Source organism: Taeniopygia guttata, chromosome Z (genome assembly GCF_048771995.1).
Source record: "Taeniopygia guttata chromosome Z, bTaeGut7.mat, whole genome shotgun sequence".
NCBI lineage: Eukaryota > Metazoa > Chordata > Aves > Passeriformes > Estrildidae > Taeniopygia > Taeniopygia guttata.
The window spans coordinates 71,304,112-71,331,949 of NC_133063.1; the positions used below are offsets into that span (position 1 = coordinate 71,304,112).

Genomic DNA, 27,838 nt, shown 5'->3' on the forward strand with positions numbered 1-27,838 from the left:
CATGGACAGTACATTTTCATAAGGTTGGGTACATTTCTGGTATTCATTTTCCAGTGAAATATTTATTTTCATCCTTTGGTTCTCTATCAGTTAATTTTCTTTTTTCAAATTTCTCTAAGAATGATCATATGATTCTTAAGTGAAGAAGAAAGTTGAAATTTTTTATTTATTGGTAATATTTGCTAAATATATACATAATAAAATGTCATTGTTAGAAAAAAATGAAACAACACAGTAAGATTTAGAAAATCAGCACTAGTATTACTTAGCTTTGCCTGTGTCCTGTTTTTAGAGGTTTTTATAATAAATTGTTAAATTAGGCATACAAAAAACCTTTCTTTAAATTTGTAACTCCAGAAAGCATGGTTTTGACCCAAATTTTGCAAGGATTCTTTAATACTAAGTAGCTGTCTGTATCATTGTCTGTTCTACTGTTCTTCTGCTCTGTTCTACTTCAGTCATCTGGATCATTTTTATTATATAAAATTCAGTCCAATATAACAATGTAAGAAGGTCCTCTGACAAATCTGCTGTACATACAGTTTACAAACAGTGCTGAGGAGAATCGCATGTTTTATAGAATCATTGAACTTTATTTAGTAATTAATGCAAGGAATTAATTAGACTATTTATCTTTCTACTTTAAGTAGCTTGGTAAGATGATAATATTGGAAAAGAGCCCTCTTACATATTAAATCCCTACCAGATGCATTTTTTAATTACTCCAACTATGCTGAATTTAAGTGATCTGATTTAAATAAGTGGCAAATTGGGGTTTTTGTGGATTTGTGGTTTTTTTTTCTTCTTTGTTGGGTTTTGAAGGTTTGAGAGCTTTTTTCCTGGATTTTCCTAAAAGAGTTAATGATTTCTGGTTTGTATCATATGGGCAGGTTTATTTGTAATTTTTTAGTATCAAATCCTCTTCCCTCTTACTTTACTACAATTTTATTATATTTATCAATTATTTTATGCAGTTAGTTTAGCATCCTCCTATATCATACCCATAAAAGTCCTTTAAAATAAAAGGTTCCTCAAACCATGAGATACCATTGTCTTTGTATTTATCTTTCTGTGAAAATCAAGATTTTTTTTTAATACACAATGCACACACACATATAAGCTTGTGTGTATTTTATAGCATCAGTTGTTCAAAACATAGAGGAAAATGTCACCAGGAATCTTATATTAACTAATATACAAGAATTATAGTGAGACTTCTGTGTATTGTTATTAAACAGTGTCAGTGTTTCTTCAACCACCTCACAAGGCAATTATCTATACACTTAAATTTGATGACAGTAGATTTGCTTAGTTATAAAGAATTGTGGGAGAGCAATGATCAAGCCTTTGAAACAGAAATATGCCATAAAACTCAAAATTTGTGACTCACTAGAAAAGCAGCAACATGGCAAAACTGAACTACTACCTTTACACAGTGAGGGAAAACACAAAGCAGAGCTGACAGATCTGCTCTCCTGGGTTTAGGTTTCCACTCTCTAGCAGTGCCGTTTGCTGCCCATGTATGCACAGTATGACAGCTATTTGTGTTGTACAAATAAGGTTTGCTCATGAGTTTGATCTCAATTGCATGCTAATCATATTGTCCCTTGTTATGAAACAAGCACTTTACTTTGTTACGTCTAATATTATGAAACAAGCTTAAGACACAGGAGAATACTTTGGTAACCTGTTTTAGCTTGTTTGTCTCAATAGCTTTATTACATTACTTCGGGACCATTCTAAATATCAATGTATTTTGTTCAATTGACTTCATGTTAAACATAACATTTCTCAAAAAACTTAGTACATGGAAAAGTATAAAAATTGATTTATGGCAACCAGAGGTTTCCAGTAATTTCAGTTTTCCTGATAACAGCTATCCATCTTATCCCCCACATTGTAACATAAAAATCCTGACAGTGAGAAATAATTTTGATAATTTTGATTGCTGTTTTCTGCTGCTTGGCCCTGATTCACTCCTAAAAGATGGTTTCTCACCAGTTATTTAATGTACAGAAATGTAGTTTACAAGTGGAGAACCTCTGTCATTTTTGCAGATTGTTGTCTCCTTGGTTCATATTATCTCTCCCTCTTTGAAATTACATCACTTTCTGTGTTTGATGACTATGTTAATGGTAGTCTCAAAATGCAAAACGTTCAAATTACACATGGAGCATTGAAGTACAGTTATGCAATGATGTCTTCAGTCAAACTATGCTAAAATACAACAAACAAACAAAACATCAACAATTCCATTTTACTGTTATGGGATAAGCCTAAAAAAACTCCTCTTCCTCACAATATCTTGAAACAAACAGAGATTAATTAATCATTGATATTACTGACTGATGTTATCACAGACTCAGTGGGACTTCTTTGGGCTTTTTAATGTGCCAGGAAATATGATCATATGCTAGAAAACAGCTATTCACAGAACCATCCCAATTCAGGATAAAGAAATAACAAAAATTATTACTCACTCTGAGCTTGCAGGTTTGGAACACAATCAAAGTAACTCTATCCTGAGATCTGAAAAACACAAAACAAAAGCTTTCTATCACCACTGAAAATAAACAGTCAGACATTAGATATACAACAAAACAAGTAAATGCTTGTTCAATACTTGTAAAAACCACAAATAATTAACATACATATGTACCTTATATGAATATCAATTGACTTCAACCTCAAATAGTACACTCTGAAAGAAGCACTTTTTATGTCAGAAAAGCGGCCCAATAAAAGTGTAAGCTTTCAAGTGTGTTCAGTCTTCCTCTCCTACACCCCAACAGTGTTTTGAAGAAAAATCTATTTTAAGCTCTCTCCTGGAAATTAAAATTTGTGAATTTCTGTGGAGACAGTGAACTCCAGAGTCATCTGGGTAGAAGAGCTCCAACTGCACACCAGAGTAGTTTAAATTATGACTTGAGAAGCTTATTTGAACATAAAAATTTCCTTTGGAAAACAATTTACTTTTATGCTTAGAAAGTAATAAATATCAAATCATATTTTAGGATTTTAGTTCTAGGAGGGGAAAATCAAAATAATTAAAATAATTAAAAAAGGATATATTTTCCTGTTTGAAAAGGGTCAGAATGCTTCGTGGTGACTGATGAAAGTGCATCAGAGTAGAAGCAATAGAGTGTCTAACTGGACATGGATGTTTGTAAATATGGGGATGCAAAGAAGAAATGTTTTCTATAAGAGCAGAGGAAGAAAACAGATTAGTGCAGCGAATCTCCTTTATGATCATCAAATACAAATTATTCATCATTGAATTAACATTCATTTCATGGAACTGGATGCATTTCTTTATAATTGCTTAGATTTGTTAAAATTATCAATACTATAACCATGGTTATTCCATTAATAAGGTTTGAGGTTACACATTAGCTTAATAAAAACAATCTAAAATTGATTTTTCTGCAGCAAATTACTTTCCAACTTTTTGTCTACAGGCATTTTTCTCTTTCCAGTGCAACATTAATGAAGATTAATGCTCAAAATTTAAAATCTGGTAAATAAATAGCAGAAAATACAGAAAGTAAAAATGTGTCCCTTTGAATAGTAGAAAAGAATGATATATAAAAAAGATACACATAAACATAAAAAAAAATTATTTAAGTTTTATGCTAATGATAATTAACATATAAAAGGAGAATATTAGATGCTATAGAGAAAGCATGTATGCCTCTGTAATTTTAAGATTATTCAAGACATCCTATTAGCAGATTATCCATTCAGTGTTTGCAGTGTTGCCAAGTTTTAAAAATTTTTCTATGGTGTTTGTATTACATAAATTGGTTTTGTGGGTTTTATTTGGTTGTTGTCTTTTACATTAGTTAGTTAGTTAGTTAGTTAGTTTGTTTGTTTGTTTGTTTTTGAGGGTTTGCTCTTGGGTTTTGGCCTTGTTTGTTGGATTGGGATTTTTTCATGGTTTGAAAATTAGCAGATTATTTTACCAAAGTATTTTACACATTTTCAAAAAAAAGAACCTGAGGGTAAAAATATTTCTATTTACCCTTTTTTTACCTTAAAATGGTCTATTTTTTTTTTCTAACTGGGGTTTGAGCTGAACATTTAACAGTGAAAATCCGGCAGAACCTCATCACGTTAAAGACCTCAGAATTCCCACCATAAAAATACATTTAATCTTAGGTCTCTCAACCTGCTGAACAGTCTGTTGTCTCTGCAGAAGTCATCATGCAATATGGGCACGGAAAACAAGGAAAAACCCTCAAACAATCCAACAAAATTCCTATCTTAAGAGTTTAACTTACTTTTACTTCTCCAATCAAATTTTCTTACAACAATTTTTTTGTATTTTTTATTTCTCTTTCCCTTCCTTGTCTTAGGACAGCAGCAGTGTATGAAATCTGATAGGAGAATCACAGTGCAAGTGAAAATATGCCTCTTAAGCTAAATATATTTAGCAAGCACTGTCTTAAGAGTCTAAATTAACCTGAGGCTCACTACAACCTTTTTTTATTTTATTATTTTGAATCTCTGTTGGGACAATAATGCTATTTTGCTCTATCTTTAACCAACTGTAGAAAAAGTTACCTAAAATTGATATTGGATGAAAAACCCTCTATATTCCTACAAAATAAGTTGATTGTTGCAAGACTCTGATCCTTACGTAGAAAGCCCCCAAGTGCTTAAAATCAGGAAATTATATGCTAATAGTCCTTAAGCATAATCTTCATTCTGCTGGGAACTAAAATATTGATCCAGAAAAGTTACAAATTCTCTCTGTCCACAAACTTTCCTGCTCTGTAAAATCATCTTGGGAGTTTTAATTATACGTTCTCAGGTTTAGATGAAAATGCTATTTTTATACATTATTTATTTGTATATAAATTGAAAATATCAATAAGATAGTTAATTGTATTGTACTGCCAGAAATTAATTGTACTTTAAAGAGAACAGGAACTCTGCCTCCTGAAGTAATTTGGTTTTATTTATTGTAAGAAGTTATTTATTCTCTAAGTTTGCACACATAATTCAAGGACAGTATTTAGCAATAATTTAAATGCTTAGCAAGTTTCCACTGTTACAAGATGTTTCTTCAACAGTTGTCAAGTTTTCAAGGCTTATTTCCACAAATTTGTTTAAATTTCACCCCACCTGCAATCATCACAATTTTAGAAAACAAGAAAAAGACCATTATAATATGAAAATGCTTTATTCTATTGAGGTTATTACTTCAGTAAAAAACACTGACAGTGTTCATTAACTAAGTAGACTATTTCATTTTCAATCTCCTTTTATAACTCCTCCTTTTTAAAGGTACCATATGAACTACCAGGCAGTAACTATCACTCTATGACGACTCAGTACTGGAAAATGATAATATATCTCCCTTTCAACAGGTCAGGGGGAAAAAAAAAAGAAAGGGAATAAAATGCTGTTTTCAATGGTCTTTTTGCTATTTGAATTTTAAATACTGTTTATAATTCAGCATAGAAAACAATTTCCTCTACTTTTATGATGATGAATATGAAGGAATTCCAACAGTGTATATTACCATCTCCCATTAATTCTAATTTTCTTTGCAAAGGTTTTACCAACTACCAACAGACTTCTTGAGAAGTTAAATTCAATCCTAGGCAAAACATTGTCCAAAGTCTTATTTCACTCCCAACATTAGCATCCTGAAATATCCATTCCAAAAGGAGGATAAAATTAAAAGTTAAGGGTGGTCCAAATGCACGATGAAAGAGAATTTTTTAACATTTTGTTTAAGAGTAAATTAATTTTTTACACCGCTATCTAGTTATTTTCGCACATCTAAAATATTCTGGACTTTTCATGGAGAAAAGGAGGCTCAAGGGGTATCTTGTTGTTCTCTGCTAATGTCTAAAAGGGAGTTGTAGTGAGGTGGAGGATCAGCCTTTGCTCCTAAGTGACAAGAGATGGGACAAGAAGAAATGGCCTCATGTTTCATCAGGGGAGATTGTAGAATAGGAAGAATTTCTTCACTGAAAGGGTGGTTAGGCATTGGAAGAGGTTGCTCAGGGTTGCACCATTTCCAGAAGTGTTCAAAACCTGTAAATTCAGTACTTGGGCAAATGGTGTAGTGGGGAACACAGCAATGCTTGGTGAAAGGTTGGACTTGATTAGCTTTAAGATCTTTTCCAATCTTAATGATTCTATTATTCTATGAATACAGGATCCTTTCCCATTTCTTAGACTTTTAGAAAAACAGCATAGTGTAAAAGAGGTTGGTAATATATATTGTGTTGTTCAGTTCTTTCAAAACTGGAAACAGATTTGTATAAAGTGTAATATAAGAGCAGTAGAAATGTATTTCATTTAGGACTGCTCTGTAATTCTCCTGATATCTCTGTCCCCTTCACTTAAAAAAATGCCAAATGCTATTATTCCCAAATTTATGTTTGATCCGTGTGCTTTAATTTTTGCAATATTCCAACAACAGACATTTCACAACATTTTTCTATTCTTGCTGGATCATAGCCTTTGTCAATCTCATAACATTTCTTTAAAGAACAAAAAATGCTGCCTGAAAAAAATCAAAAAGTTACATTATATTATATAATCCCTTTTTCTTAATCTCCTGGAGGAATATTCTGGTTTATAGCTAAATACAACTGTTCATATATCAAAGCCTAAAAACACAAACCTATATGTAATTCAATTATTTTATGCAGATTATATTAATAACAACATAGATACATTTCCTGGCAGATAATATATACTTGCATAAAATACCTCTCCCTTTCTTCTCAATACTATCCTTAACTGAAAACCCATCCAGATTTGTCACCAAAATATTGCAGTTTGGGATTCCCTATCACAGCAAAGATCCCATATTTACAGGACAGTGCTATCAAAAGTTTTTAATTACAGAGTTTTTCTTGCCATATTACTTTATTAGCTCCTTTTGTTTGTGTGCTGGAATGGCTACCTCTGAACTTCGAGACAGATGCTTTAATTCGTGTTGATGTTGTTCAGATACAGAGCTTGAAGTATGTTATTTTTTACCAGTGTGAATCCTCACTTTTCCCTTAATTACTTGCCTTTAAAAGCAGTATCATGTGCATAGAAAAATCAGGAAAGGAGATATGGTATGCTTAAATAAGCCATGAAATTTGGATGGCTTAAGAAGCAATAGCATGGGATTTATAAAAGAATTTGTCTGTGTTGTAACAAACTTGTAATATTAGGCTATGTTAAATTTTTTTTTTTTTGCATGCTATCCAATTTTTTTTTGTTGTTTGATTTGTGCATTTTGTCATGGCATTCTTGTATTTTTCTTGCACACTCTTGTTTTATATAAATTTTCTAATTTGTTAGGATTTTTGTAAATTCTAATCCTATCCTCTGGAGCACTTTCAATCCTGCCCAGCTATCCATCAGCCAGAGATTTTTAAAGCTTATGGTTTCTTCTGTCATTCAAATCTCTTCTTTTTTAGATGCTGAAAAACAACATGGCCAAAACAGCCCCCTGTGGAACTCTCCAGCTGAAATGATTAATAATGATTCCTCGTTAACTGAAAGTAATTTTTTCAAACAGTTGGTGGCTACATCTCATCCACATTTTACTGATCTGCTTAAAAGAATGTAATAGCACACCCTACATCCCCGTTAATGAAAATGTAATTATATAATATTTCTTTTTTTTTTTCTCATCAGGGAAAAGATCATGTTTTAGCAGTTTGTAAATAAATTTGACTTACAGAGTCAAAAGCATAAAAAACATTTCAGAAAAAGTAATTCTCTCATAATTATCACCATTTATAAACAGTATGAATCTTCCTCAAGCTGCACTGACATTAACATTTACTTTCAGCACCATATTGGTAATTTTAAAGTCAAAGTTGCAGGTGGCTTTTCACTTTAGTTATACATTCCTTCAGAAACGGTTGTCTATAAAATCTGTATTGTGGGTTAAGAATATAAAACCAGTTATATTTAAGCATTATATTGTAAATATACACTCCTTAATAGCAAAAGTTTTTTATATCCCTATGATCATGAAATTGATTTTAAATAGGCAACAAAAGTCAGCACTTCAGGAGAGATTCTTTATAATTTTCAAAGTAAGAATGGTTCATATAAGTTTATTCTAGTATCTTTCACCTTTCATCTTTTTAGCATTCTTAATAACAAATTTAAATCAGGGAAGTCAATCATATTCTCACAAGAAAAGGTTGAAGTCCAACAATACTTAGAAAAAAAGCTGGTTTGGCTTTTTTCTCATGTTGTTTTATAGATCCTCAAACTTACAGGGGTTCACAAGAAGTGCAGGATATCCAGTTATGTTGCCATCTTTTTAACATGATGTTAAAATGGAGACAATTCGTTTATTAACAAATTTATAACATGCTAATTACCTTTACTGGAACTGAACATATTTTTTTTTTATTTATTCATAAAGATATGAAGTGAAACTACTAAACGGAGATTTTTTTTCAGTTTAGAAAGCTTTGGGAACAATTTTATTTGTTAACAAACTACAAATTAAAAACCTGTACCTGAAGAAGAACTGCTGAAAACTCCTTAATGGAAAAGCTGATAGCATCAATATTGTCAACTGGAAGGGAGTTAACTCTTGCTACTAATAGGTACAAGATAGACATGGACAATGTTTAGAGGTTCTTGTCATACTGTCATCTAACACTTATTAGAGAAAAGGCAGCTCTGGAAACAACAGAAATGTCTCTTTTTAGATAAAGGACTAAAACGGTATTAGCAACTCAAATGGTATTAGCAACATTAGCAACTCATGTGACATGAGTTACTTATGAATCAGAACCTCTCTATGCACTGAGTAATAAAATGAATTATGTTTTTGAAAATAAATATATGCAATTCTAATATTTGTTCTAAGCCTTCAGTTTACATGCTATTCAGTTCTTCAGAAATGTTGTTCTTTAGAGATTAACTGTTCTTTAAAGAGTCTACTACCCAATTAGAATAAATTTTTGGAGCTAACCCTGTGGTGGATTTTCCATTATGTAAAAATATTAGTCATAAGAATTCAAATTTATTAATTTTTTTAAAAACAAATTTAAAACTTCATTGCCTTTGGATTGTTTTCACCTTTTTATAATATTTTAATTGCATTTTTCATCTGATATATTTGCAGGGTTTTTTCCTATTGAATCAATTTGCACACAAAGCAGAAAAAAGAAGTAACCTCAGCATAATCTAGTCAATCTTTAAACTGACCATATAGAAAGGCCATGGCCACTCTTACATCCTTTACTCTCCAGTCTTGGACTAGTCATACAGTCTTATCACACAGATTTCCATTTATGGTTAATCTGTTTCCCAAGCAGTTGCAAAAACTATAAAATCAATGTATATAAAGAATATAAAAGATCCTGGCTTATTCAGATAACCGATGGAATATAGAGTGTTAGAATTGCTAAATACTAAATATGAGTTGAACATTACCTTCCAAATATCTTCTGCAAATCTTAATTATTAAAGAAACCACATCTTTATCAGAAGATACATCACAAAAAACTTGGTAAAATCAACAAAAGAATAATTTCACTTGATGCAAGATACAAAGCCATGCTGAATTAATCGTATAAATTTAGTGGTGGAACTTGGAAAGAAAGAATACAAAACCTAACTGATTCCACAATATACAGAATCCATTAAAATGTTATAATGCTATTCCACACTAACAGAAAATTTACTCCATTCTTCTAAAAACAAACAAAAATTTAAACAAACAAGTTAATAGCTCATCAAATCTGTACACAAAAAGAAATCTGCAACCTAAACATTTTTAAGAAAATACTATTTTCAGAGTTTCACAGGAGGAGGAAAAAGCTATCCTATGAGATGAATGAGTGGTAAGAGGCTTAGCCTTTTAAACATAGTAGTTCTCTTCATTATGTCCATTTATTAATGTAGCTATATTTGTATTGCTATGCTAACATCCCAGTTTTGGTGTTTCACAGAACCACAGAAAATTTAGAGTGGAAAAGGATGTCTGCAGATCATCCAACTTCCTTGCCAAGGCAGAGTCACACAGGAAAGTGTCCAAGTGGGTTTTGAATGTCCCCTGAGAGGGAGACTCCAAATCTCCCTGGGTGACCTGAACTACAGTGATCATTGAGTGCAGCTCTTCAGTGAAGGGCCCATACAGGGATGGCTTTGGCATTATTAGCATCGTGCTCAAACCAATTGACCTCATCTCATGTTGAGGCTGGTTCAGCCTTGAGAAGAGATGATGGAAAGACAAAATGTCCATAGATATCTAAAAGCGGGGAGTGAAAAGGATGGACCAGGTAGTGTCAAGCAACATGACAAGAGGCAGTGGGCAGAAGCTGATGGAAAGAAAGTTCCACCTGAACATGAGAGAGAACTTTACTGTGCAGGTGACTGAGCACTGGAACAGATTGCCTAGAGAGGTTGTAGAAGTTTCTCTCACTGGAGATATTCAAGAACTATCTGGACCATCCTGTGCAATGTGCTCTGAGATGACTCTCTTTGAGCAGGGACAGATGACCCACTGCAGTCCCTTCCAACCTGTGTTTATCGCTGATTCTGTTTCTGTGATTCTGTGTTTCTGTGATTCTATGAACTAAAGAGATAATGAGCTCCCTCAGCCTGCTGTCTACACTCATTCTGAAACACCCCAGAATACCACTGGCCATCCTGGCTGCAATGGCGCTGCTGACTTATGGTCAGCTTGTGATCCACCAAGACTTCCAGGTCCTCTGTAGGACAGCTCTCTAGTAGGTCAGCTCTGAATCTATACTGGTGCTTGAGGTTACTCTTTCCCAGCTGCAGGAACCTACACTTGTTGAATCTCATAAACTTTTCTCCACACAACCTGCCAGCCAATCAAGGTCCCATGGAATGGCAGTACAACCTCCAGGTGGACGAGCCACTTCCCACAGTTTCACATCAGCAAACTTGCTGAGAGTACTATTCATCCCTTTGTCCATGATATGGCTGGATCCAGTACTGCTCCTTGGGGAGCACCAGTAACTACACCAGACTGCCACTGGATTCGGCTCCATTGAGCACAACCCTCAGAGCTCTGCCATTCAGCCACAGTAGAACAGAATACTCAGGAATATTCACTTCTTCCATGGCCTAGTGCAATGGCACTATAATCCTGGCTAGGCCAGTATATAACAATGCCATTAAACAACTAAAATCTTTGAGTTGTTTGCAGTGAAAAGTTATTCTATACAAAAAACAAAAAAAAAACCCAAAAAACCCCCAAACAAACACACAAACAAACAAACAAACAAAAAAAAAAGCAAAGAAAAAAGAGAGAGAAATGTCACAAAAGGAAAAAAAAAGAAACAGTATTCTTTTTAAAGATATTAATGTCACTGAAATCTATCCTTGTAAAAGAATGATTTATGCTAAACCTAATGAAATTATATCCTCTTACACAGTATAAAACTTTTAAAGGACTCTGTCATGTGGTTTGTCATCATTTAGGATAAGAAGACAAACTAGTAATAAAATACTAGAAATTCTAAGAACATGAGAAGAATCAGAACCAATTGCAGATGTGAACACCTCAGTATCTTTTGAGACTCCAGAATAGACTAGATGCATTTATTCTATGATCCCTTTCGTTGTGCCCTAGGTTGTAGCAAAAAATGGGGGTTTTTTGTCATTTCAATCCATGGAGGTGTGCTATTGTATATGAAAACATATTTTTGTAAAAATCTTTTTCCTGTGAAATCTGGAAAGATAATTTTAACAGTTGAAAATTTTGTTAGAGTCAACCCAATTTTAATTTCTCCTATAAGCTAGAATTGTTAAAATTAGCATACTTGGATTACATAGATATTGACAGGTGGCATGCAGTACTCCTAAAATAACTATTGAAAATATCAACCATTGCTACTGGACTGATTTCTTCCTTCCTTATTTAGGTAAATATTTCTGTTTGTTTATGTTTTAATAAATGAGAAAATTTATAACATGACATCATAAAAGTAGTAGATTTGTAGATAAATGTTTTAGACTAATGAAACAGAACAGTTAAAAGGAAGAGTTCAGAGTCAAGGAGTATAAAGGTAACTGCTACTCATTATTCAGAACTGCCAGCTATTTTTTCTTGATGCACCATGTAGTTAAACCAATGCTTCAGAGCTCCAACTTGAAAGCAAAAATTCACTTATAATACAAAGTGGTTAATGATTAGTCTTCTGAAAATTTGTTTTACAGAATATGAAATTCAAAGTCTTAACTGCAAAGGCTTAAAGTAGGTAAGTATGTGAAAAAACTGTTTTGAAGAACTCAAATCAATAAACAGGCTGGTCTGTTCTCATGTCGCAGCTTGGTTTCTTGCAATTAACAGAGAAAAGAATCAAGAAACAATTTAGTTATAAATATGTCTCAGATTATATTTTTTACTGAAGAATTACAAATACTGGAAAAAATGCACAAATATTTGGTAAAAAACTTTTAGCTAGATATATTTTTTAATGTATTTCTCTTGGTGATGAGCTACAATGTTTGAATAACTATAAAATTGTGTACTCGGCCAATCAATCTCAAAGAAAAAAAAAGTAAAAGCATTTTTAATATATAATTTTCTCAGTACTCTTCTATTGTCATCTCAAACATTAATGGGAGCTCGGGAGCTATTCTACAAGACTAATGGCTTGTAGCATTAGGCCTCCTTAGCATTCTCTTGTATCAGTTGAAAAAGAAAAATACGTAATGGTGCACTGTATCATAAAATGGGTATGTGTTCTTCATCTGTGAATAAACAATAATAACATCTTGGACATCACTGTATTTGATGGAACCTGTAACATATCACTTTGTTAATTTATGAGTACAAAACAGTTCAGAAGTTTGAAACTTTTACAACATTTTCATTAGGACAGCTAGAAACTAAAAATTGGTTTTTAAGGAGCTGCTATCAACAGGAACTTGAGATTGATCTGTGTGAGTGCAATTTGCAGTTTGTAGGTGAAAAAATGACAGTGTTGTCCAATTTGTAATATATTTAAACCTCTTTTTCATTTGGGAATATAGTAAATAGGGTGGCTAGTTTTGTCAAACAGGCACAGAATGAACAGAACAGCGAACAAAATGGTTCTGTTCTACAACAATATATCTGTTGTATTCAATTCAGAGTTGCTTGCTATGAAATGTAGCTCTAAATCCCACTGGTAAGAACTGAAATTTGGATTTTCCTCAACCCAGACCTTTCCTGATGCCTTTTGAGGAGCAAATAAACCTTTCCCTTAAAAACACACACTTCAAAACCCCTACAAATTATTGTGCAGAAGAATTTCTGTCTTTTGGCTGTCTCTTACATTTGTAATTCATTATTTTTCATGGTAGAAAATTATCACTATTTGCATCTATTATATATATTTCAGGTAAATTATGACAAGGAAGATTTTTGTCCTTTTATTAGAGTCAAAGACCTAGGCTTTCGTCCTTATGTGATGAAACCTTCTTGAAAACATTGTTGAGGTGAAGGAAAGATTGACTAATTGGCACTCTCTGATTGGATAAATGTTCTTTGATCTGGAAATCAAATAAACAGTAGGCAAAATTTTTCACATAAATGGTGTGAACTTTGCTTTTCCTTAAGACATCTGAAGTAGGAGACCAGTAGGTGACAGAAACCTTGATGAGAGCAGCTAACTGGCATTAGCTGGGGAGACAGTCACAGAGACTGGCCTAGAGCCACATTATCAGTATATGCCTGCTGCCCAACATACAATGTAATAGCAAAAGCAGTGGTTCTCTAGCAACACACATCCACAGGCAGCCAATGCTCCGCTGAGGTGGAGCCAAGAGAGCACAGATGTTGGAAGCCCAGCCAGATGCAAAACGCTAGTGATTAGCCTGAATGTCCTGCTCCTGGGACTCTGGTGCTGTGTCTGGGCTGGTCACAGGCACTGGGCCTTGGCTCACATAAATGTGAGGTATGGGGACTGGCTGTGGAATAGAAATATTAGAAAAGAATCTGTAGTTCAGCAGATGTAAGTATGCTGCTCAGGAAATTAATGTCTGATTATGTCTCTGAGCAAGCAGTGGTGTTCTGTTCCCACAGCTGTACCACCAACACTCTTAACCACCAAGAAAGTATTAGAGAAAGACAAAGCAATCTGCTCCTCAAATACAGTCAATTGGGTTCAAACATCTCCAAGGAGGAAAATTCCACAACTTCTTGGAGCTATTTATACTAGATGTAAATCACACTTAAATGAAAAGCTTTTTCTAATATCTAGCCATTATTTCTTGTGTTATATATAGATATTTTAATATTGCCATTAAACAATACGAAGCAGAGCACAGCTCTGTCTTCTCTGTTCCCTTATACCAGGTATCTCTACACACCAGAAAAGGCCCTCCACAATATTATTTCAGAGTGAACAGGCACAGTTCTGGAGCTTCTTAGGACCCAAGCTTGTGCTGGGGTCCATATATAATTTTGGTGGACTCCTTGGGAGTCTCTACAGTAGGTTAATGTTTGTCATCTGCAAAGGAGCCTTAGGTTGGATACAGCATTCAGCTCTCAGACAGCAGAGCAAGATTTTTCCCCAGATCTGCTGGCTGATGACTTGGTAGTCAAGCCTGTTATGTGGCTGTGGCTTCATTGCTGCCTTGGGGTCATGCTCCCTGAAGGCGACCCTGCCATCCCTGGGGTGTCTTCTGCTGCTCCAAAGCAGTTGTGCCTGACCTCTTCTGTGTCTATCTGTTGCAGGGGCTGAGCTTTACATTTGCTTTTCTTGAATACATTCATTAACTCTTTGGAAATTTAGAAATTAGTGCTTACTTTAAGTAGAACACTGCTTATAAAGCATCATAAAACAGTGTAGTTTGGCAAGCACCCCTAAGTTCACTGAGTCCAATAGTTAACATAACACTGCCAAATCCTCAATTAAACCAGCTCCTTAAGCATCGCATCTTAGATACCTCCAGGGATGGTGATTCCATCACTTCCCTGGGAAGCCATTTCAAATGCTTGACAAGCCTTTTCATGAAAAGTTTTTTTCCCAATATCAAGTCTAACCTTCCTTGATGCAACTTGAGGCCATTTTGTCTTCTCCTATGACTTGTTACTTGGGAGAAAGAACAAGCTCCATGTTGCTATGGCCTCCTTTCAGGTATTTACAGGACAATTAATTCTCCCCTCAGCCTCCTTTTCTGCAGGCCAAACAATATGCACTGCCAAAAAAAATCCACAAGAGCTGTGATTCAGAGCCTTCTCCAGTTCCATTGTCCTCTGGACATACTCCTTCACCTCAATGTCTTTCCTGAGGTGAGTGGCCCAAAACTGAACTCAGGATTCAAGGTGGAGTCTCCCATCAGTTCCAAGTACCAGGAGAAGATCACTCTTCTGGTCCCATTGGCCAGACTGTTGCTGAGACAAGTCAGGATGCCACTGATCTTTTGTGGCTTCTTGGCCACCTGGGCACTGCTGGCTCATGTTCAGCTGCTGTCACCAGCACCCCAAGGGCCTTTTCCTGTGGGCAGCTTTCCTGTAACTCTGCCCCAGCCTGTGACAGTGTTGTACCTCACACCACTGGCCTCAGGCCATGATCCAACCTGTCCAGATCCCTCTGCAGAGCCTTCCTGCCCTCCAGCAGATCAACACTCCCTTCCAACTTGGTGTCACCTGCAAACTGATTAAGGGCGCACTTGATTTCCTCATCCAGGTTACTAATAAAGATATTAAACAGGACTGGCTGGACTGGCCATGATTCTATGTACATCTTATATTTGATCACTTTGTCATTTAAATATCATTCATTAGGCCATGTAGCAGTACTTTACATATTGTTACTTTTCATTAAAATTTACCAAGTATCCAACAGTAAGTGATATTCCTTTCTTTTTATATCATTCATATAGTTCACTAATTTTCTACTTTTCTAAACCTTGATTAAAACATTTAATATTTTCTTTTATTGTTTTTAAACCTAACAGCATTAAATGTTTAACTTTTGTCAAGAGGTAAAGAAAAACAATCCTCATTCTACATAAAATGATTATGCAAGTCTTTTCTGTGGCTCCTGAGAGTAGGGATTCCAATTTAAATATCTACAGAAATTTTACCAGACTTAACTTTAAAATTTGACATTGAGATGTAAGCTTTTTCCCAGATAATATTTTCCAGGAGAATGTGAATCCTAAAGCAAGTAGTTGTCTCAGAATACCTTCTGCAGTACTATTCCATAAGTATAAATTATCAAATAATGGAAAAAAGGTTTATATTAACAAATATTATATATGTACTTTTTGATATATATTCATACAGAGAACAATTGAAGAACAAGTGGCAAATACTGTGCTTTCATCTTTTTTATCAAAACATACATAGAAATCAGTGAAATAAATATGTTTACACTTCACTTACATGATTTATTAATACCTTGATCTGAACTAGAAACCAACAACAGATGAAAATTATTTCACACTCACTATCAATCCACAAGTTCTAATGTTCGTGTCAGGGAAGTAGATGATAATAAACCTGGTATTTGTGTGTGAGCGACAGTGGGTGGTGACAAAAAATAGAAAGGCAAAGACTGCCATTACAACACAGTATTACATAACCATTTGATGGAGCTTGAGACAGTAAATTTTCCATCAGAACCCCACCAGTAAGAAATGCTAGATCATTCCCAGGTCAAAAGTCAAAGAAAGAATTCAGACTTCCTGGGTGCAAGAAGACCAAGTTACTTTGGAATTCTTTCTTGTGTATATACTTGTTTATAATCTTAATTGTGTATATGCCCCAGAAACCATCTAACTCGCTTGAAATACATTTGGGAAAAATGCCTGGAAAGATGGTTCATGCTGCTTAACTTTTACCCCTCTTATTCATTGTGTGCCAACTTTGCAGTTATTTACTGTAGAGATTGCATTAAAGAAAAAAGGCTTCTAAATGTGAACAAAAGTGCTCTAAATCTGATTCTGGTGATTCTGATGCACTGTGTTATCTTATAGAATTACTTAAAATCTGTATTTATCCTTCACCAAGCTTCTGAGGCATTTACTTGCACCAGGAAAACAAAAGATGGTGTGATTTTTTCATCAATGAAGTAAAATATTTAAATATCAGTGGGGGCTAATGATGCTAGAATCTGACCATGTCTAAAGTTATCAGTATGTTCCATTTTAAAATGAACACATTTGTTTTTAATTAGAAAAAATACTTTGATTTCTATGCTTCAATTAATTTACTACATGATATTCTGACAAGAGAGGCAATATGGTCCTGCTACTATGAACAGGAATGTTATCATTCAAATATTTAAAATAATGGTTTTGTCTGTCAGACTCCTCATGGTCAAACTGGGATTAATCCATGTTCTGTCACTTCAAAGATGAAGACTGTGAAAAGATTTCTGTTTATAAGCACTAGAAGTATTGCTATTGTATTTTATTAAAGCTGAGATACATTTTTCTTTCTAAGTTCTCTTCATTAGCAGAGGAATCTAAAAAACAAAAAAAAAAAACAGTTGAAAGAATTCTTTTAAATATTTCTTTTGCTCTGGAGTTTATAGAGAAAGCAATTAATAAAAAGGTAATGACATGTATATCTGTCTATTCACATCATTTTCAGATGGGAGAAATACACCATAAAGTTTGACATGGATTACAAATTTGAGATAACCCTAAGAAAAAGGTAACCTTCTTAGAGGTAACCATAAGAAGAGGTTATAGAGGGTGACTAATTTTTTTTTCTGTACAGTTTTATTACTGTAACATTTTTGTGTAACAAAAAGAACTAAATCCCACAAATGTAGGGTAGTTTATGTCTTTTTAATTAAGATAGTAAAATGACTGAATAACGTGTAGAATATTGCAAGTAGATGAGTCATCATTGTCTCAAATGATAAACATTTATAAAAATTCTTAAGATCTTAATTGCATCAAGAAAAAAAACCCCAAAATAGAATATGTAGAATATGCACACATTAATGCTATACCATCATATAGGTCAGCAAATTATGCTTATTTGACTTCACAGAAATGGTACTTGCGCAAGGGAAAATTAAAGTTGTCGAATTTAGTTTCAAAACTTACTGCTTCTATTTTCTTTGGTTATAACATTCCTTATTTTTACAATAGTGAGGTATTTTTCCTGAGCTCACTATTTAGCAATTCTTTCTTGCAACCTGGTGCTGGATATTTTATTTATATTTTAGGCATGCCTATGTTGATTTTAAATGTCAAATTAATAGATCAGATCTTCAGACACAACAATTCTTTCATTATGTATCACTGACAGGTGTTTCATGAAGTTGTTATGACTTATTAGTTCCACTACAATTTCCTCAGGAATTGCCAAAATGTGGAATTTATAGATAGTCACCTCATTTTAAATATCAAAGATTCTCTTGCCGTTTCAGCTGATCTTTTTTCAAAATCTTAATAAAAACAATTTGGCAAGTATGAATTTGGTTGAAGTCTGCCATTAAGTGAGGGAATTTTTATGATGTAATTTTTGGGTGATGTAATTTAAATATCTAATTTAAATACATTTTTATATCACATGTTTAGATTTTTACATGGTCTTTCATGGTTTTGGTATGTTTTTTGCTTTTTTCTTCTGGTTATTGTGGAGCTGTTGTAGTGAGATCTCATTTGAGCTTGTCCAACCGAAGTGTATCTCTGCCACTTTTCGAGCTTCCAGAATAAGTCTTTTGGGTTTTCAAATATTTTTTAAAAATCTTCATTTCTAAAGTAATTCTAAATATTGGTATATCCTAAGATGCCAAGAGCCTAAAAAGAGAAGATGTAATATGTTTTATTCTTTCTCAGGTCTTCCGAATTCCCCTTCTTAATTATGTCCCAGCCCAGACTGTATTTCCTATCCCATTTAAATGGCGTGCATCAATGTTTTTTAAGTATTTGAAAAAAAACTGCTGAAGTTTAGTATTAAGACATAACAGCTGTGAAGCAAACCCCAGAAAAGCTAAATATATTTCCAAGGAAATTACTGTGAGTGAATTTAAAACTATGTGATATAAGATTCACATAAATGTAGGTCAAAAATTATAACTCAGCCATTAAAACTGTAGGTATATGTAGAAGCAGGGTTTGGCATTTACTCTTTAGTTGAACTTTAAAGGTTACTCAGGCACAATTTCTCCAGTCTGTCCAGCTGCCTATGAATGACACACCCATCTGGCTTATCAGCCATTCCTCCCATTTTGGTATCTTCTGCAAATTTGATGAAAGTACACTCTATCCCATAGGACAGGTCATTAATGAAGATGTTAAACATCCATCTATTTTGTAAAACAAAACAAAAGGGATGGGAAGTCTGTTTGGGTAGACTATTTTAAGATTAATGTGTTTACTTTGTATTTTATTTGATTTAGATGTTAGAGTGCACATCTAGAATAACTTTACTGTAAATTCAAGATGGTTAACCATCTGATGGTGTGCATGAAAAAATTCTATCATATCTCAAACACTGCTATTCTGTTCTGATGGCTAATAGATTAATTAATTTCTTTATCTAGTATGAATACATAGACTCCTGAAAAAGATGCTCAAAAAGAAATAGTTTTTTACCAAAACATATAATGTGGAAGAATATGAAAACATGGAAAAACTAGAGTTGGGATGATAAATACAGTGTTTTATGACTCAAACAGGATACTTATAGATGAGGCAATTATATCCCAGTAATATAATCTTTTAAGGTTGTAGAAATTCCTATCATATAGCAGAAGCAAGAACATTTTGTAAAGCAAAACAGCATAAAACAAGAAATACCAACAAATGTGAAAACTGGTAAGTAAACTTTGCTCTCCTCATAAGTTTAAAACCATTAAATTTATACAAATTTAGGTGTTAAACGCACAAGGTTTTGTTTGTTTGTTTGTTTTTTGCCTTTTTGTTTTGTTTTGTATATTTTTTTTCCTCTCTCAATATTTCTGGGGTGAAAAGAGGTCAGAATTGTCTAAAAGCACAAATTCTTGTTCTGGGAGTATTTCCAAACCAGATGACAGCAAAAGTCTTGTGAATATTACAAATGGATTTTTTTGCTGGTTTTTTTTTTTCCATTTGTACTTGCCTTTCCTGTTTTTCCAGCTAAAAGCTTATTCATTAGACACAGAAAATTAAGCAAAGTTTTACCCACCACCCAGCATCATACAACATTTTTGGTCATGGGCTGAGTTTCCTCTGAGTATTGACTTATTTACTCAATTTATTTATATTACTATATTAATAGTAAATATTATTAACTATGGCAGACTTTTATTCCTACTGAAAATAAAAGAAAACTTGTTTCTGTTTTATTATTGTAATAGGGAAGCAATATAATCATACCCTCTATCTTTAATTTATCATTGTAGCACCACCATATAAAGTACACGTACCCTTAACATGCAAGGGCAGTCTTCTAAATATAGAGAAATTAAAACTATTTTGTCCACAATGGCATATTCACAACCTGAACCCAGGCTCCTGGGAATGTAGCAGAGCCTATGCCCACTGTCTTTTATGTATCTAAAAGAAAGGGGAAAGGAAGGAGCATCTCTTAGAAGATTTGCAAGCTGTCATTCTGAATGATGAATCACTATACTTTTAGGAGAGAAAAATCTCTCACACCATCAGCTTGGCAGCGATACTGAAACAAATCTAGACCAATATTAATCTTTAATGTGTAACTCCTACATGGAATTCCCCTCTCAATGATTTCAATGGAAATTAGTAAACCCCAGGAACATCAGGTTAAGGGCTTTTTTGGGTCACCAGGTCTCCCTCATTTTTCTGCATACATGTGTTGGAGAGCACTTGTATTCTTATTTTGATTTGAGGAGGCACACTGTGCTTTGAGAAAATGACATCTCATTAAAAATAAGAAATACTTCACTCCTCAGTAGTCTGATAACTTCCCTGTCATTTTACAGCTCTTCCTCTGAGCTCTATATGCTGATTATGCTGCTCCAAAATGACTGTCAACAGGGGAAAGAAGTAAGTATTTTGGGATTTGAGCTACCAGCCTTTCTGTTTGAACTTAAATCTGTTGTCAAGGCAACTGGAGGAAAGCAGGAAATTATTTTTTAAAGAAAACAAAAATGATAAGATGGTGGCATACATTTTAATCACATTCATTTCTTTGTAGCATATTCAAAATGCAAAATTAATCTCTGCTATAATAACCTTCCTCATGCTACAAAACAGCAAAATTGTACAACTCAAATGTCCCTATAATTATTTTTGAGCCTTTCCTGCTGTGAGAGGCAGCTTCCCCTAATCCTTGGCCTGGACATCTGTCAGCAGCAGTTCACAACCTACAAATCAGAAAGTTAAAAAGATGGCAATATTTATACTGCTGGACAATTGGTCCATAAGTTGAAATTCCCTTAGAAAGGACAAGCAGTTTCTCCTTGTCTTTATGTTTCACAGTTAAATTCAATTTTTTTTTTGTAGCCTAGAAGCACTTTCACCTCGTAATTTATCTAGTTTACTGTCAACTATTAAACCACAGATATGGTTTGTTGTATACACATCTCAGTTTCGATCTCAAAACCAAAAAGTGCTAATTTGATATGAAGAAATAACATTTTCAGCTAATAAGCTGAAGGGGATTTTTTATATTTTATGATTTCTTATGTTTAGAGAGGCAACTTTTTTTTTCATCTCTCTTTGCCCTTCTTATTCCATTCCTGTTTTCACTCAAGAAACACAGTGCGGACAGTTAGGCTAATATGTTTCCTTTTTCTCATGGATTTCACAAAATTCAGGAAAAATAAGAATGAAAAGTTTGCTCTTCATTCTTGCTTGTATTATCCCAGATATTGATAGTTTCCACATCCCTGAAGGATGGCTTTTGTATGAGATTGAAAATAGAGAAATTGTCTTTGTAAAGATTGCTGTAAACTCATGGATGCCTCTGGACATTAAAATAACAATTTTGAATTGCACAAAGAAGGTGAAGGGGAATTAATAAAGGACACAGGCCATATTCTGGAAATGGGAATGGAAATGGGAAATGATAATGGGAAAGGAAATTGTTTATGATATGGATATTTGAGATTATTTCATTTTGACCACTGTCAAGGCAAAAAAGACTGAAGAATAATATGTATTAGCACCAGTAATACAAAATCAGCCAATGGTGGCTAGGGAAAACCCCCAAACCAACACAACACTTTTTCTTTACTAGGAAGTACTATCAACTGTCTTGGAAATTTGACTGCTTGCTTAGAGCTTTTTCTAATATTTCTGCCATTTCCATAGTATTCTAGCTTTTCTCACCAAATGAAATCAAATGGACCAATACATCAGAAACATCAGAAAATTTAACATCAGAAAATTTAGAAATATGATATATAAGCTTCACTGGCATAATTATTAAAAATGAAGGATTTTATTAATTTAATTTCACTGATCAGTAAAGACGGAGATATAAATTATATGCATCTACCTTCATGTTTCATTAAGTTTAAGTTACAGAACAGCATGCCAGCCTGCCTGTTATTCTGTGGATAAAGGGAGATTATTGAACATTTTATGCTTTTATTTTTCAAGATGTTTGTCATGATATTCCATAATATCCTTATAGCTTACACTGGCGAAATATGGATTAGAGGGGAAAATAAGGGTGGTTGAAAAATTAACAGGCCAAAATCATTGTGATGAACCAAACTGTAGACCAATTAGTAGTGTTGTAACTGGTTTGATTCTAAACGCAAATACGGCTTAATGTCTTCATCAGTTACATGAATTCTAGTGCACTTTCAGCAATTTCAAGGTGACAGAGTGCAGTGGATATTCAATGTGTAGACATATTTATATTCAATGTGTAGACATATTCATGCCAATCAGAAGCAGAGGAAAGGCTAGAAAAGCAAGGAGAGAGGAGCTTCATTACTCTTATCAAAACTGAACAAAAAATCTAGACCTTGGGCTGGATGGAGACTGGCACTAGAACTCAGAGTGCCTGTTTCTTCCAGTGTTGCTGCCTCCAATTGGAAGTATAGTGACCCAAATTCCCTTACAGCCATTCCAAGGCTCTCATGTCCTCTTGGACTATACTCAGATGATGCAGTAGCTTCATTGGCCACGTCATTGCACCCTATATGGAAAATCATTAATAAGAAGAAGTTTGAGGGCCACACAAGGCTAGTAAGTTTCCTGGTGGTGTTCTTAGCCCGGGCCCCAAAAAGGTAGACTACCTCCTTGTTGGTTGTGATTGGTTGGATTGCTTTGCTTGTATGTGCTGTTTTTTGCTTTACCTAATAAATTGTCTTTACCTTAATCCAATGCTTTCTCACTTACACCCTTTCACTTGCCTTCTCTATCTCTCTGTGGGTGAGTGAGTGAGTAGTTGTGTGGGACTTAGTTATCAGCTGTGCTTAATCTGCACCAGCATATAAATTTTTGATGGTTCTGTGACCAACAAAGCTTTTTCACTTTTAAGCTCTGTACCATTTTATGAAATTAGAGATTTTTGAACATATGGCAAGTTGCTTTTTCTTTATTTAGACAAAAAAATAAATTTCAGGTGATTTATATGTTTTTAAAATTTTGAACTATAATTTTTTTCTCACAGTCCCTACCCTTTCACATTTGGAAAGTTTTATATGTTTCTAATGCTCTGCTAAAGTTTCTGCTCTAGACAGATTCCAGGTAGATTAATTTTCATTTTGTGAAATGTGTCCAATACTTGAAATAAACTGCAGTTGTCATATATTGCCATTAAGCTCTTTCTCAGATGCTCATAGGATAATTCAGGCTGATAGGCACCTGGAGATGTCTCCAGGCCCAGCCTGTGCCCCTGCACAGAATAGGCTCAAATGTGAAGTCAGATTAGATTTTTCAAGGCTTCACCCAGTGAAGGCAGGAAACTTCCAAAGCTCAAACTTCCTGGGCCTTGACTCCATGACTGGGCTTTCCACATAGGAAAAAGACTTCTCCTTATCTCCTTCCAGTATAATTGTCTCATGTTTCAGCTTGTACTACTGCCTCTTGCCAGCCTACCATGTACCACTGTTAAGAGCCCACCTATTTTTCCTCCATTTCTCCTTTTGCTGCTGGGTATATCCAAAACTCTCCCTTCTCCCAGCAGAACACTTCCCAGCTTTGCAACATTTCCTCACAGGGAGATTGTCTGAGGCGCTTCTTGGTGATTTCTGCTAATTTAATTTTCGTTCATCTAGGCCCAGAGCTGGACACCAGATCTAGATGTGACATAGCAAGTGTTGGTCTTAGGGTTTGGCCTGTGTCTTAGCTGGACTTCACAGATTTCACTTTTGACCTCTTCTATCTACCCAGGTTCACAGAAGCCAGCCTGACCTTCTAGTTTTCCACTTAGTGTACTCAGTAAACTTAAGAAAAGTGCTCACTGTTCTCTCCTTCAGGTCATTGAAAGAGATGTTCTATAGGGAATGTCCCAGAATAAACCCTGTACTACTGCACTGGTTGCCAACCTCCAGGTAGACTACAGCCCAGTTAAACATGGTCCTGTGAACTATACCATCCAACTTGTTATTTACTAGTAGTTTTCATATCCCACCTCTGATCTCCTAGCATGGGTACAGGAGCATTTCAGGAGTGTCATAAACTTTGCTATAATTCAAGGTAAATGCCATTTGTGTCCACAGATCCTGTAATTTTACCAGCAGGGGCAGTCAGGTAAAATAATCCATGTTGAGTGCTTCCAATCAGTTCCTTCCTAAGTCCTGAAAGGTGGTCCCATGGGACTTACTCTACAATTCTTCTTGGCACCAAAGTGAAGTCAGCTCATGTCTGTAGTTTCTGCAATTGCTCCTTCTGAAATTCATAAACGCATGAAACATTTTCTTTCCTGTAGTGGTTGAAGATTTCCCCCAGCCTCTTTGAGTTGGGAACAAACAATTTTGTTTGTAGTTATGTCAAGAAAGTTTTGTCCTCTTTGCTGCCCTGATAAATGGTCTGGAGACCACTCCTGTCACAGTATCATGCTTACTGGGCTATCCTCTACCCCTAAAACACAGTTTCTCATCCTGTCTTCTGTAAATCCCACAGATGTGTTTTAGAAGCCCAAGCTACTCCTTCACACACCGCAACATTGATACGGTGTTGCAGTTGCACATAGAGCTCTAGTCCATCCTATTTGCTTCCAGGCATTTGTGTTACCTGCATTTTATCAATTCAGCCAGTTCCTTAACACTTGTGCTCTTAACACATTTTAGTATGTGTATCTCATCTTTCCTTTGCAGTCCTTCATTCTCAGCAGAGGTTTTGTTGTGAAACCTGCATCCCTGCCATCAGTACCTGCCGTGAAAGCAACTACTTACCCACAAGATTCATGCACTGCTCCCAGACATTTCACCCCTCATTTGCAGAACAATAATATCCCCTTTCATATCCTGTATCATAGATCTGGTTCTGCTTGCCCATCAGCAGGACCTTCCTGACTCCCTGACACCAGCAAAAAGTCCTTCTCAGAAGCAGAGATGAGAGTCTGCTGCACAAACTGTTGCTCAACTAGGTGCACATGGCAGCCACACAGCAGGGAGTGTCTGGTGGAAGCAGCTTCTTGTCTCTGCAGGAAATGAAATCATGATGTATTCAGTACAGAGTCACTGCTGTCTAGATAAAACACCTCCAGTATGAAATACAGCCAGCTCCTAAGTCTGGATACTTCTTAGGCAGTAGTTGCTTTTGATTATTGCTTTAAATAGTCCTGTAAAGTTCAGATGTAATGATAATGACTCACAGAACAGACTGATAGTGCACTAGGTCTTATTACATAATTTTCAGATAGACTGAAAATGGCTAAAAATGTGTCTAATCTCTTCTACATGCAACAATATAGAGTGTTCAAAATACTAGAAGTCAAAATATTTCACAAAGAAATAGGAACCTTACATTTACATTTTTTCTTCGTTATTAGAGATATTAACTTTTTTCCCATATAAATGGCTTTCACTGGAGGAAAAAAAGTTGTATGAAAGAATTGTTTACAGTAAATGACTATCTTACAACTGATGGGAAATATTTTGAAAAGTAAATAATGCCTGTTTTCTTCTGAAAGCTTCATGGTACTTTTTTTACTTTTATAGCATTGACTTATTAAATACTTTGTGTAATTGTGTGAAATTATAAATAATTAAAAGAAATAAATGAAAACATGAAAAATTAAACAAGTAAAATTAACTTGTTGAGGAGAAAAAGGCCACTCTAAAACTATTCCTTTGGAATGGGAAAAATATTGCCTATCAATAGGCAATATTTTTTATTGCTTATTGCTTTATTTTATTTCTAAGATTTAACAACTGATTATCTGGTATAGCTTGAATTTCTATACTGACAGTCACTACAAATATAATTATAGTTTTTCATTTTACCTGCATTGATTGTAACCAAAACTGTACTTGAGTGTCATTTTGAATATAGCATAAAATTATACTTTATGTTTTCAATTGCCTTTTATAACTTTGAAAATAGTGTTTTTCTTTTATAAGCATAGAGAAAAAGAGAGTAACTCATTGTGAGAAACAACATATTTTAACTTTTTTAATAGAGCATGATGTATTGCGCTACTGCACCTGATATATAAATAGGATGAAGCACTAAAGCACTCTCTTTGGAATGCTTCTGTCATCATGTATTCTTCACTTGCTTGTTTTGCACACACAGACACAAAAAATCTATCTATCTATCTATCTATCTGTCTATCTATCTCTATATATCCAGCTGACAGAAACATATAATGTTGGGGTTTGGAAGAGATCTCTGGAGAAAATTCAGTTTTGAATATCTTCAGAAAGAGAAAGACCACAAACTCTGTGGGTGGTCTATTCCAGTGCTCTGTCACCTGTACACTAAATAAGTTTTCTTGATATTCATGTAGAATTTCCTGTGTACAGTTCATGCAATTTGCCTGTTATCCTGTCACTGGACACCACTGAAGACAGTCTGACACCATCCGGTTGACATCTTCCCTTTTCATTTTTGTATGCATTGATGAGGTTCTCTCTCACACACCTCTTCTTGAGGCTGAATAGGCCCAGCTGCCTCTGCCTTTCCCTATAAGAGAGTCACTTCAGTTCCCTAATCATCTCTGTAGAACTCCACTGGAACAGTTCCATTGGTTACATGTCTTTCTTGTCCTGAGGAGCCCAGAACTGGACACAGCACTCCAGATGTGCCTCACCAGGGCTGAGTAGAGGGGCAGGATCACTTTCCTTGTCCTGCTGGCCAAACTCTTCCTAATCCACCCCAGGACACCACTCACCTTCTTGGCCACCAGGGCACTCTGCTGGCTTTTTGTCTACCAGGACCCCCAGGTCATTCTCCAGAGAGCTGCTTTCCTCTCTCCAAATATAAGTAGAACAAGGGCGCTAACCATGTGTTCTCACTAGTTGAACCAGGAAAGACACTTGTGTAATATCATCAAACCACCACTTACTGTCGGCAAAAGAACATTAGAGGATGAACTCCTAATTTTTAGAAGAGTAAAATTTCATAAATATATTTATATTTGTATTTACATGTATATATTTCTATTTTTATAGCCAGGTGACTATTTTATTTACATATATACTATAAATCAATATGAATAAGAATACAAATCTTAATATAATACATAAATTAATAGATTTTTATCTTTATATGTAAAATAAATATGTACTAAACTGAAATCCTGAACAGAATGGAAGTATTAGAAGTAAAAAGATATAAAATTAAATGAAACAACTATTTCAACCAGTCACTTGCAGTGTTATTGGGCAGATTAGAATTTTTTTTTCTATGTACCCTTCAAACTGATGTTCTATAAACTGAAAAAAGTAATTCCTCTTCCTGTTAAAAGTCAGACATAAATAGGTACTATATTATCCACGTCTATTCATATGAAGAATTACTTCCTACATTTAATAGTAGCTGTGTAATTATT

General features: G+C 34.6%; 1 protein-coding gene across 29 annotated transcripts in view; it reads right to left on the reverse strand.

Annotated features, from left to right (window-relative positions):
• PTPRD (protein tyrosine phosphatase receptor type D) overlaps positions 1-27,838 on the reverse strand; it is a 1,149,749-nt gene that overhangs the window by 687,242 nt on the left and 434,669 nt on the right. For all 29 annotated transcript variants that reach the window (XM_072921655.1, XM_072921648.1, XM_072921647.1 and 26 more), the window contains one exon: positions 2,481-2,529. The gene's annotated coding sequence lies outside the window, so the exon portion shown is untranslated. The remainder of the gene's footprint in view (positions 1-2,480; positions 2,530-27,838) is intronic.